Source organism: Notothenia rossii, assembly GCF_949606895.1.
Source record: "Notothenia rossii genome assembly, chromosome: 11".
In the NCBI taxonomy this organism is placed as follows: domain Eukaryota; kingdom Metazoa; phylum Chordata; class Actinopteri; order Perciformes; family Nototheniidae; genus Notothenia; species Notothenia rossii.
The window spans coordinates 19,801,036-19,814,345 of record NC_136910.1 but is presented as its reverse complement, the minus strand read 5'-3'; the positions used below and the strand labels follow the sequence as shown (position 1 = coordinate 19,814,345).

The following is a 13,310-nucleotide window of genomic DNA, read 5'->3' as shown; positions in this document are numbered from 1 at the left end:
TAAATCTTTAGAAGCCCTCAGACACTGTTGCTTGCAGATGTTGTGGTTTCGGCCCCTTCGGCGGGTCCGTGGGGCTTTTAACGTGTTGTTTAAAGGTGGGGTATGTAAGTTTGAGAAACCGGCTCGAGATACACTTTTTGTTATATTCCATGGAATGCTCTTAACATCCCGATAGCAATGAATATCTTAAGTGCTTTGACAAAAAATCCATAAAAAAAATTCATCTGTGTAACCCGTAGTACTGTAAAAAGCACGACCAATCATCTGAGCCGGCCCGGCTAAAATAACTGGATGGCCTACCTGCCTGTCAGCCTTCCATCTGTGCACAAACTTATCTCGTGCCCTCATTGGTCATGTGCGCGTTCGTGTGTGTTGGAGGAGGGCTCTGTAAGGAAGTGGCAGATTTATTCCGGCTGTGTATTTTAAAATATAGCGCACTCAAGGTGGTTTCTACAAAATGACCTACCTACCACACAATGTATATCTTTAAAATGTAATTATATTTAGCAAAAACTATATTTGAGTATGAATGAGTACACATTTTATTTAAGTAGTAGGGCAGCAGTACTTGAGTAAATGTAACCATCTTAGTTACTTTGGTGAACCTGAGTAACTTGTAGGCCAGCAAGAAATAAAGTGTTGCTTTGCTGGTGAGGAGGATGCAAGGACTGGGCATGCCCAGCCCGGTGGGGAGGGAGAGGAGAGAGGAGGTAGCGAAGGAGAGAGGAGGGTAAGAAGAGACGGAGAGAGGCAGAGTGGAAGAGTTGAGATGTCTGTGAGCTGAGGAAAAACACCGACGAGGATCTCTCCGATTCACACAATCACGTCTGTTTCCACCTGACGTGAAGCAGATCGCCTCCAGCTTTCCATACCCTTGGCTCGACACACACTCTCTCACACATACAAGGATTGCTGGGGAAGCGGATAAATGTGGACCGCAGTGTCTCATTTACAGCATCTCATCATCTGTGCGAGACAAGCGCTGCTGCAGAGATAACATCACATATTCTGGTGAGTAGACACCTTTCCCTATCCAGCCGCCTTCGTGTTGGAAAATATAAAATTAGGAATGACGTTTTTTCCCAGCAGCTCGTTGCGTTTTCAGCGTGGTTGCTGCCTCAGATGCATGCAGTATAGAAGTGCACAAGTTGAGCCACGTACAGTACTGCTGAAAGAGAGTGCACTGCATCAGCCGGACCTGTAGGATGCAGAAAAAGGTCATACTCCTCCAAACACCGCTGTCATTGACGCATCTGTGCGTGCCATTCACGGCAGCAGATCCAGCCCCGCAGAGCTCTGCTAAGTTTCGCCCTTGGCAGGAAAAGTTGGCACTAGATCTTTATCTTTAAGGTGAGTGTGTACGTGAGCAGGGTTCAGATAAGTTTCCTGCTGTTGAACACGAGGAACACACAGGTGAATGCAGACAGGCTTTATTATTTCCAGTGAGTATCCAACAATATATAGAAATGTAGATTCTTGTTGTTGAATGAAAGCAGCAAATTGATTAGTTTTTTTGATAATTGCTGGCTTATTGGTTAACCAAACACACACCATTTTCCATCCATTTTTATCCTTTTTTCTGGAATAGAAGGTTGATTAAACAAATTGTCAATAGATAAACAATTGATCTGCAACCAATTTATGTATGCGATTAATCATTTTAGAATTTATTTTAAAGCCAAAATGTACTGATTCGAGCACAAACTTAATAATCCATTCATAGACTTTTCTAGATTTTACAAAAATGTAATGTAAAGGTAAAACAATTAGTGGCTTAAATAGTCAGTCAGTGAATACATTGATCTGCAAAAATAATGCAGTATCCAGTCATTGTTTTTCAAGCACAATTTCCTATAGTTTTAGCTGTTTTAATGGTTATCTAACTCTTCTAGTAAAGTTGGTTAGATGTCAAAAGTATTTTTATAATTTTCTGACATTTTTCATATCAAATATTAAATCAAGACTAAAATAAAGAAAAATACATTTAAAAACAAAACACACAGACTTTGCCATCTTTTCCTAGACTTTTCTAAATTTGTTATGAAATCCAAAAATGAAACAATTAATAAATTAACCAATGAGTCAACTGACAATTTAGATAATTGATTAAACTGTTGAGAAGTTTTTACTAAGCCAAAATGTTTCCAGCTTCTCAAATCTTATTATGTTATGTGGTTATCTTCCTCTAGTAACGTTGGTTAATCAAAATCAAATTAAACAGGTTAAACAGGTTTAATTTGACAGAAGGACATTTTCTGACGATTAACGGACAAAACTAATTATTATAGAAAATATAAACATTTATTATTTTTTTCTCGAGATTAGCAGAATTTGACACGATCAGTTCAGGCTGTGTGCTAATGCCTGCTCCTGATGATAAATGACACTGCAGGAAAAAGTGTCTTCTCTGCAGCTCAGAGAGGACACGGCTGCAGGACCTGGTAAAGACTCTGTCAAATGTCCCCCCCCTTACATAGGAGCCAAGCGGATCCATTCCCAGCCGGCTACCAAGGGCAGCTGGAACCATTTTGTCATCATTTGTTGCAGTTTATGAATCCCCCATCTGGGACTCAGTCTAGACTCTGCTCCTTGCTTTCAATGAATGGATGGTGGGGAGAAAAAGACTCTATTCTTCTCACCTTACCTGGAGAGATGTGAAACATACACACACACACACACACACACACACACACACACACACACACACACACACACACACACACACACACACACACACACACACACACACACACACACACACACACACACACACACGCGGAAACACACATCTACTCCATTACGTCTGCAGGGTTGTTTGTCAGAGCGTCTCTGAGGAATCAGCTGCACTCTACCTGTTTGTGTTTGTTACACTGCAGATAAAACTAAGTGTTGCTTTCACTCCTTAATGATGTGACACTCAGGTTGCATGGCTGCAGCTTGGGTAGTTTATCACAAATTGGTTAATGAGTATGACAAGAGTGGAAAAGTTGAAGGACAAGGTCAAAGAAGAACAATGTGTTCGTCCTTCCCTCGATGCTTTATGACGTTTCTACTCTGGCTGAAGCCCATTAGTACTTGAAAACGAGTCACAAATATATAGTTTTGTATTCAGTATAACAGCAGCACATTGTAGTTTTGATCGAATGTAACTCACACAGGAAGAAATTGTGTGTTTTTCGGGGACTATTTATAGCTGCGGATGAACACATATTTGTTCATCTATAGTCAATATTAACAGCACCATGGTGACTAGTATCCTGATAATCAGACTCAAAGGGTATTTTGTTTTACTTGTTTTCCGTAAAACCAGTAGCAAGGGAGGTATTCTAGAGCAGGGATGGGCATGCGACCATCACCTCCTCTTTTTGCGGCCCTCAGATTAATTTATGAACAACATAATTAATAAAAAAATAAAAATATTAGTACTGATACCGTCCACTAGACTCCTAGTTACGTCGAGAGCTGCGTACATGATTTCAAATACCTCAAAATAATCTGTGACGCATTTGTCTGTATTGTGTTTGTTTCCCGGGGAAACCCTCACAAGAAACACAGGCTGTTGTTGCTGCTGTGACGTTAAGTTGCCTCTTGTAATTATGCCTTTACAAGCTTAAAAGTTGTATTTATCATCTGAATTTGGCGAAACAAGTTTAATATTCTTAAAACCAAGACTTTGTTTATTTGAAATCAGATGGAAACAAACTGTCACGGACCCTGCCATGTTATCTATGATTACTACGCTTTTCATTCATAATTTCAGCGGGAGGGAGGGGGAGTGGTGCTGAGGAACAGCAGAGTGCGGGCTGACAGGTGTCTGTGTTGACATTCCCCTTATTGTGGAATAAGGGGAATGCAGAGACTGGCTACAAGTGTTTTAGGTTCAAGTTAGACAACTAATGTCTGGGTTATTGTTCATAACTTCATGTGTATGTTTTCTTAATGGTTAATCTCTATGCACACGCATTTTCCGTGCTTTCCAATAGTTTAAAATAGTTTTTTTCCACTGTTTAATAACCTCTTCTTTACAAACATGCCACTTGTAAAAATGAAATAACATTTCTGTGAACTGATATTTGTTTAGTGAGCTTATTAGAGGATGTTCCCTTTTTTTGGGGATGTTCCCTTTGATTGTAAAATGTCAATGAAGATGTCAGACTTAGTATATTTGTTAATAATTACATACAACACATGGAATTTGTGTGTGTGTGTGTTCCAAGTGAATCTGCGGCCCCCTGGTGGCCAGTACATCAATTATGTGGCCCCCACCACCATCAAAGCAGCCCATCCCTGTTCTAGAGGTACGAACATGCAAACAAATCTTAAATGTTTTGAATGATTGTCTGATTGATTTATTAAATCAATTTCTTGGATTATCTTTAGGCAGTCGTTGAAGGCACTTTCATGACTAGGGGTACACTAATCTGAAATTCAATACTGATACCTGCTTTAACTATCATTGGATGATTTGTGCCATTCCTAACGTGTTTCATTAAGCTGTTTGCTTTACTGTGTTCAAGGGACTGAGGTCATTCTTATAGGCCTCACTATGAAACAAAAGAAAAATGATGTTTAACAGCTTTAAAATATTTTTGGTGCTTTACTGACTTATAATATGGATAACGGTCCCGTCTCTGAATCCTGAATGTTATCGCATTATTGGTAGCGAAAGGCTTTACTAATAAATTATTTAGAAAGGTCAATTTTCAAACATCAGTGTGTTCATGAGCTTTCATTTGTAATGTTGAAACAACATGAAGGCTATAGCGATGTGATTTTTTGATTAAAGTGCTTAAAGAGCATGTTGATATCTGTTTAGGAGTTGTTTTGGAAGTGTTCACATGATATTTGACAAGTAAGAAAGTTATTTTCCAATTATCCAGATACTAAAACATAATTTCCTGTCGCCCCATGATTACCAGAGCCCCATGATTCGGATCCACTTCAAAATGTCATGGGTTCTTCCATGAACCATTCTACACCTTTCCACCAAGAGCCTAAATCATACCCTCCTTGGCATAGGTAACAATACAAAGCTAAACTGTCAGCATCACTTAGAAAGAGGTTTAAAGGTTGCAGGAAGCACACAGATGCTTGTGTGAGAGCTTTGATAACTAAGTAGTTAGCACTAACACTGTTTGTGCTCCCATCAGTTCTCAATGGAAGACTGAGATGATCAGCCTTGTTTCTATTCTCTTTTTTGTTAATGCTGGTGAGAAAACAGCATTAGTGGTCTTGAGTAACTGCGTTCGTCTCCTTCCCACGTCTGTTTCTATTTCTTCCTACACTCACACTCGTTGCACCCTCTCACAAGGTTACTGCCTCTGTCTTTTTGTTATTAACGGCTCACAGTTTTGGCTTTTCTTTTTTCAAAGAACTAGGAGATTTTGTACAACACTACCGTCAGTGTAGCTGTGATGACGAGCTATATGGTCTGCTTATATTATTGAGCGCTGAAAGCCGAGAACACATTTCAGAGGTGTGATAGTGGGAGTATTTAGGAGGTGAGAGCGCTGGCAATGAAAAGGGCCTTTTGAGCATTTGGATAGGAGCGAGTTGGGTGATGATGGTGAGCATTAGCATTTTACAATCCTGCCGTGTGTCCGTATAATGAGTGGTCGTCTGCTGCTAGCTGCTCCAATCTGTGAGGCTTTTTTCCTGTGTTGGCTGCGGTGCAGATGGAGCGCTTTGCAGTGGCCTGGATCCTGTGTGATTAATGAAACGCAAATCTGTTGTAGAGGCGCTTTCTCCTGGTTACAGGCCGAAACGCCTTCTCGTTTTGTCATGCTGGTCATACACACAGGCTTTCTTCTTGGCTGTTTGGTCACATTTCAATGCCAGTAATTGATTCTCCCGACGCTTGATGGCCCACAATGCTGTGCTGAGTGTCCAGCAGCAAGTGATATCACAGTTTATCTAGTTCAATAGAGGGGTAGGGTTACATAAACCACAAGCTCTGTAATGCATCTCTGAATGTTTTGACTGTCTTGATATGGGGCACACTATCTCCTGGATGCTTTAAAGGAACATTTCAGTCATTTTTAAAGGTCTTAAAGGATATCATATGTTTAATCGTTCATCAATTACCTTTTACCTTGGATTCTTGTAGAAAACTTTGTTTTTCTGCAAGCCTCCACATGGAACGAAGAATCCAAAAACCGGAAGTCTTGATACATTTAAGTAAATGCTTTTAAGAACTGTAAAACTATATAGAAACATATTTAAACTCCAAAACAACACATGCATTAAAATTTAAGTATCATTTATCCAGTTCAGTGCTTCTGAAATGCATGCTTTTTCACAAACACAGAAATATTTAATTACTTCTATTTATGAAGGATTTTCTCCATTACTAGATTCTCTGTTGAGCATATGCACATTTTGTAACGGGTTATGTAAGGCCCAAATGCAGCGAACTGGACACCTAGTAAAAGTTTAGAACAAAGTTTAATATTATAATCCAGAGGTTTATAGGGGGCAGGTCATTTATGTCCAACGAGAGTCTCAGTCAGGGAGCAGGCAGAAGACAAGTTGAAGCCAGGCAGTAGATCAAGGAGTCAGTAAATAGCCATGGACACAGGCAAACAGGAACAAGGCTGCAGAAAAAAACCTAGTCGTAGCCAGGACAAATGCGAGTTAGGCAGGATCGGCATTAGAGAATCAGTCAGGGAAAGAGTGCTGGAAAGTCTTGCATGAAGCGTACTGTAGAACAATCTGCCAATAAGTGACTAAGCCAGTGGCTTATATACTGGTTTGATTAGCAATGAGCAGCAGGTGTGCTGACGAGGTGGGAGTGGCTTGGCCAGTGGTGTGAGGTGGAGCGGGGTCAGTGGAAAATGACTGAGGTGCAGCAGGCAGCAAAAGAAGCAGAATTTATGCTAACAACTGGGAAATATCAGAATATAAGGCCCATCACAATTCCGCAAGCCCATGGTGAGGTCATAAAATGCCTTGCTTTTCTAGCCAATAGTCAAAATTCCAAACATATTGATCTTAGAATGATATAAAAGAGAGAAAGGTAGTAAATCCTCACCTTTGAGACTCTTAAACCAGTCATTCTTGATGAGACATAAGTGCAGAAAGACATTTATGGGTGAAGGAAAGAGGAGACACAATCTAGGGTTTATTTTTAAAACCCCATCGATCAATGAGTGCCGTTGTTTGTATCCGAAGGACTCAACTTCACCCACAAAGGTCGCCGTTGACCTACGGAGCCAATCAAAATAATCTTTTAATTTGATTGTCTTTAACGTTAGTTGTCAGAAATAGAACAGCGGTCAAGATGTTTTTCACACTGGCTGCTGAAAGCCTCCACACTCTCATCCACATCTGCCTCGGGAGTGCTGACACTGCTGTTTGGTAAATGCTGGCTTGGTTGTGCTTGGTGCAGTCTGCAGAGATTGCATGGAGCCTGTCATATTCACCTGTATCACCTTATACACACACACACACACACACACACACACACACACACACACACACACACACACACACACACACACACACACACACACACACACACACACACACACACACACACACACACACACACACACACACAGGGAAACTGTTGACTTTACTGAGGCAGACTTTGAGGAGCACTTTAGAAGATGATTCCCCGTCGGAGGTACGTCATTGTCAACCGTCTCCAAACTTCAAGGTATTAATATCAGTAAATATAAGCCGCTTTAGCTGAGAGTTGAATCCGTTTTCTGGCTTCTTTTGGGAACTGGCTGGCTGACTTTGTTACTCAGAGTCAGACGTGATCCTTGTGCTCAACATTAGGATGGGGTTTGTTACATGCCAGACTTTGGTGACGTTTCCGCAAGGGCTTTATTATATATATATATAGATGAATGAGCTGCCTGATTCAAGGGCTACGTCGAGGTCAAAGGATAGAAACGTCTAACTTCTATCTCGAGTCTGTCTGTCTGTCTGTCTGTCTGTCTGTCTGTCTGTCTGTATCTGCGAAGGTCAATAAAGTAACCAACTATTATCCTTATACACATTCTGTAGACATTTTAGACATAAAAACTCTCAAAGTTTGTACTGCCTTGAGTCCAGAAAAATAAATGTTATGTAAAATAAAACTGGCAAACAACAATGAGATCCAGGATGTAAAAAAAAGACGCTTGCGCGTCCAGGTGCGCATATTTGACTTAAAGGGGACCTATCATGCAAAAAGCACTTTTGTACGTCTTTTAATAAATATGTGTCCCCGGTGTTCCAGGGAACTCACCAAGTGTCAGAAAACACAACCCTCTCTATTTTCCTCCATACTCAAATCTCTAAAAAAGGGGCTGCAACGGATCTGATAAAAACTGATCCAGATTTGAACACTGTCCTGACGTCAGGACGGTGGCGCTACGGCTATTGGGCCAACTCTCCACCTATCAGGGGAATGTGAGGTTGGGCCACGGCCGGCTATTGCCGCTCGAAAGCGCTGTAGACGCTGTAGTACATATGCCAGGCCTGTAAGTGGCGCTGTAGTCTTTCACATAAGCAGCGAAGAAGACTTCCCGCGCATGGTTGCCATGGTTGCCCTCCTGTTTATTCTCCGCTGTGGCTCTTTTTCTCCCTCCCCGAGGCAAGCGTTTCCTGCTGTAATTCAATGCAATCCTTCCCCGTCGAGGCAAGCACTGGTGCGTTCACACCTGCCTTGTATAGCCCGGTTGAATCGAACCCTGGTGCGTTTAGCCGCTTGGTGCGGTTCATTTGGGTCGCTGTGAACACAGTCCGAGACCTCTTAAGTGAACTAAACAACCGGACTCTGGTCCGCTAAAATAGGTGGTCTCGGAGCACTTGCTTGCGAACTCTGGAGCAGTTCATTGCTGGTGTGAACGCAGTCCGCACCAAAACATAGGAAGCGCAGTATTAACGTGTCACAAGAACGCGGATATCTTCAAAAAAATGTTGCGAAAGAGTCTTTCAAGACATCCGCGGTTGTTTAGTTAAAGAGTGAAGCAGAATTAAGTGTTGAACAGTGTCGTGTAAAGTAAAAATTCTCCGTCAGCTACATAAAAGTAAGAACACCTGTCGTTGGTGAAACGCCCCTCCTTACTGCAGAACGTCTGTTCTGGATTAACAACGTGTCACGTGTTCTGAATTGACCAATCAGAATCGAGTATTCAACAAAGCCATGTAATAATGTTTTTTAACGGACGTTGTCTGATTATATAATCATATGCGCGGGCCGCTAGTGTCTGTTGATCTCCAGCTTAACAGCAGCATGAGAATAACCTGCTGAAAGTGCCGATGCTCCATGGCAGAGGCTCCGCTAGGAATTGCCGGGATTTGTGTTTTTACCCCCTTAATGTCTGACCAATGGTTGAACAGCATTTCTGAGCACATGACTTGTGTTTAAAGTTTATAGTCCGTTTGAGTTTTGCCCGTGTGAACGCAAACCGAACCTTCTGAAAAATGAAACAATGTAACAAACTGTGGTCTGGTGCGCACCAGAGAGCGGACTATTCATGGGTACCACGTGACGTCACTGTATTCTAGCGCCGCCATTTTGGTGTCCGGTCACAGCAAGTCATTACAACAACAGAGAACACGGAGGAAGCAACAGAGAAAGACACATCGTGAATAATAAAGTTTGTGGATATGCTTGGGATTTGTTGTGCTGTGGGCTGTGACAATAGTCGCCAGAGGAACCCCGGACTACAGTTTGTATCGATCCCCAAAGACTTAGACCGTCTTAATAAATGGCTGGCTGCCATCAGAAGGGATCACTGGCAGCCGACATCTAACTCCAGATTTGTTCCGGTAAGCTCTTCACTTATTGTTATCTTTTAGCTTATTTTGTCAGAAATACGTTTTCAAAATACTTCAACATAGATAATTCAGTTGCCGAATAATAATTAATGTTAGCAGTATAATGGTAACATAGCACGAGTAAAATATTCCCAGTTTTGAAAGGACTGCATTAGTTTTGCTCTGTGTTCCTTTACGCTTGAAACCGACTGCATTTGAATAAAAGACGCATTTCTGGCAGAAAACTGAGAAAGAAATTGCAGTTCTCAATATTATTGAATGCATGCCTTAAATTACTTGTGTATTTATATTACATGTATTATTGCTACTTTTACTTAAGTTAAGGATCGTAATACTTGTCATTATCTTATTAGGAGGCCTTATACACACATTAATATTCTACCATATTTGCCTCTGTCTGCTTAGGAAGAAAACATGACAACCCCATGAGTCCTGACTACATCCCCAGCCTGTTTGCGCACACGTCAGCTGGACAGCGGCAGAGAAGCATCTATGCCACCAGCAGATTTGAGCATACTCAGCAGATGAAAAGGAAACGGACTGAGACTTTGGTTCCTGATAGTGACCATGAGAATGTGGCACCTTCCAGCACCAGTGATGCCACTGAGCTTGACATCACCTTAGTTGAACAGGTAGAATGTGTGAAAGATGACCACAGTTACTCTCAAGCCATTCTTAGCTCAGGTATTGTGGAACCATGCTCAAATGCAGCCTGCCAAGCTACAGTCAAGGCATTGACAAACGAGTGTGCACGATTAAGAGCTGAGGTTAATTGCCTTAAGGACAAAGTTAATGTGCTGTCTTTCAATGAAGAAGCCTTCAAAGGAAATGATGAGATGGTACAGGAACTAACAAGCCTACCAAGCTATGCTAAAATTATGGTTGTTTTTGGCTTCCTGTCTGGGTTTGTGAAAGCCGGTCCAAGACTGACTCCCTTTCATAGCTTTATATTAACATTGATGAGAATGAGGCTTAACTTACCTTTTATATTTTTTGTTTATCTTTTTCATATGTCTAAGAGCAGTGTTGTCAGAATGTTCAATAATATTTTAGATGTCATGTATGTCAGACTGTCACCACTTATATTTTGGCCCTCAACAGATCAAATTCAGGTTAGTCTGCCCATGTGTCACCCATGGTGTCACCTGTGTCCGCTCTCTGGTGCGCACCAGACCACAGTTTGTTACATTGTTTAATTTTTCAGAAGGTTTGGTTTGCGTTCACACGGGCAAAACTCAAACGGACTATAAACTTTAAACACAAGTCATGTGCTCAGAAATGCTGTTCAACCATTGGTCAGACATTAACGGCCCGTCCACACACAGGCATGAAAAAATCTTTCAAAGCTTCGCACATTCACTTGAATGGGGTGACGTAGAAGATTTTTAATCTACGCCGAACTGCATTGTGGGGAGCGGAGCATGGCTTTGCAAGCATCGTGCTCAACTTTTGAGGCTCCCGATGCTTTCGAAGCTGGCATCAGCCAATCAAATCCTGTTTATGCAAATCCCGCCAGTACAAGCGCTAGCCAATCAAACCGCATGCAAGCTGGGAGAGCCAGACCGCAGTTAATTTCCTCATATTCCAAACGAGAAATTACGGTAGCAAATCACCCGGTTCTTTACGACCAGAACTATTTACCGGGATACAAACCGGAGGAACCAGGCATGGAGGGAGGTGGCAGAGACAGTGGGTGAAACTGGTAGGTTTTCACCTGTTTGGGGAGTTTATATCCAGTTTACTTCGTTTTAACATTGCTATTGCTTTGTATGTCGGGGGCGGGAGATTCATGTAATTGGTTGTTGGTCGCGTTGCTCGCACAAATCGCCAAATCGCCAAGCTTCAGACACGCCCAGCAATCAAGATTTTTCAAGATTTTTGTTCATGCCTGTGTGTGGATGAGCCGTAATTCTCTCCGGTTATTCCACCAGCAGATGAAAAAGCCCCACCTCTCTGCCTCTTCCAAGGAACGAGGGGACCGTGCGGCAGAGTTTTAGTTAGGTTTTCTTTCGCCAGTCAATATGTCCGTTAAAGTTGAAATCTTCCAGACAAAATTTGAAAAGTGCCGGTCAAAGTTCTTCTTTGTTATTTATTGAGCTTTAAAACAAATGAATAACGACTCTATAATAATAAAACACGGAGGACGGAGATCAATTTTTCTCCCCCTCTTCTGACTTGATCAGAGCACGCTCCCCTCTCCTGCAGGGGGACGTGGTCAGCTGCAGCTCACAGAATCAGCCCCCTGTAAAAACAGGGCTGAAGAACAGCAAATAGAGCGAAATGAGGCATGGCTAAAATGCATGATCTGTTTGGTATTTTGAAAACAGAAACGTATAAATATACCTTATATAGGTATGGCAAATACATTTTTGGCATCGCAATCAATCTTTCAGCCAAGAAGCCCTAGATCTTAACTGACAGAAACTAATTATGGTTTATTTTGTTGAGTGTTTGGAAGAATTTACCAGGCAGATAGGACACGATGTAACACGATGTCTCCTCAGACAAAATGTTATTTTTAACTTGTACCTGTTAGGAGTGGAGGTGGTGACAAAAACTACATTCAACCACGTCAGTGTGTCAGTTTCTGCTAAACTGGGAAATTTCATTTTAGTCTCTGTATAATCTCTACATTTTGTCATTTAATCCATAACACAGGCAACTGACCACCCAGGGCAGATTAGTGTCTCCTCAAACAATAATGGGTTGGGGGAGTCTTATTTCTATGAAACAGCTCTTATAACTGTTTGAGTAGCTGAATGTGTGTATTGGGTTAACATGTACATTCATACTGTATGAAGGAAAGTGTTTGTTATATTTTGCTTCCATGGGTCTCTTTAATATTTTAGTGGTATGAGAGCAGGCTGCTTCCTTCTCCCTGATGTTTTCAGACTCTATAAGAGGCATCGCTATATGTATTAAAAAAATATATTATATAACATGGCCAAAAGTTTGTGGACAGCTTAACGTTGCAGACCCATGAAATACAGCCCAAGAATAAAATTACACAAAGTACTGTTACTGTATGTGTCCACATTTTTTCTCCACATGCTTTATTTCAGTCAAATTTTGTAGAAATGGGAGAATGGGATTTTGTTTTGAAGAAGTTGTTAAGTTTTGTTTTAAGTTAAATATAGTTTATTATAATATAAGAATGCACTAAAAGCCACAAGTTCCTATTTAGGAACTTATGACACATACTGTAGAATACAGTTGCACATGAAGTACATAAAAAAAAGTATATTTTCACGTGTGATTTCCTGTATTTAACATAACGAAAATCTGAAAAATACATGAATCTCTTGCATGTAACATTTCCCAAAAACTAATGTTTATATCTTAATATGTGTCACATGAAATCGGTGTCTGAGATAATCGGGGGAAAGTGTAAATATGCCCCCTAAATGTCAAGGTATTTGCCCTTTAAAACAGAATGAAGTGGGCAAAAATGCCTTCAAATTTAAAACATATCAAATAATTACATGTACTGTATGTAGCACCATTCTCACACAATGTAATTTAAAAAATCCTTTAAA

At 41.0% G+C, this 13,310-nt stretch overlaps 1 protein-coding gene across 1 annotated transcript in view; it reads left to right on the top strand.

Annotated features, from left to right (window-relative positions):
* Window positions 1-749: 749 nt before the first annotated feature.
* The window catches only part of LOC307024202 (uncharacterized protein), a 94,008-nt gene continuing 81,447 nt past the window's right edge, over window positions 750-13,310 (top strand). The window contains exon 1 of the mRNA XM_079658126.1: window positions 750-1,011. The gene's annotated coding sequence lies outside the window, so the exon portion shown is untranslated. The remainder of the gene's footprint in view (window positions 1,012-13,310) is intronic.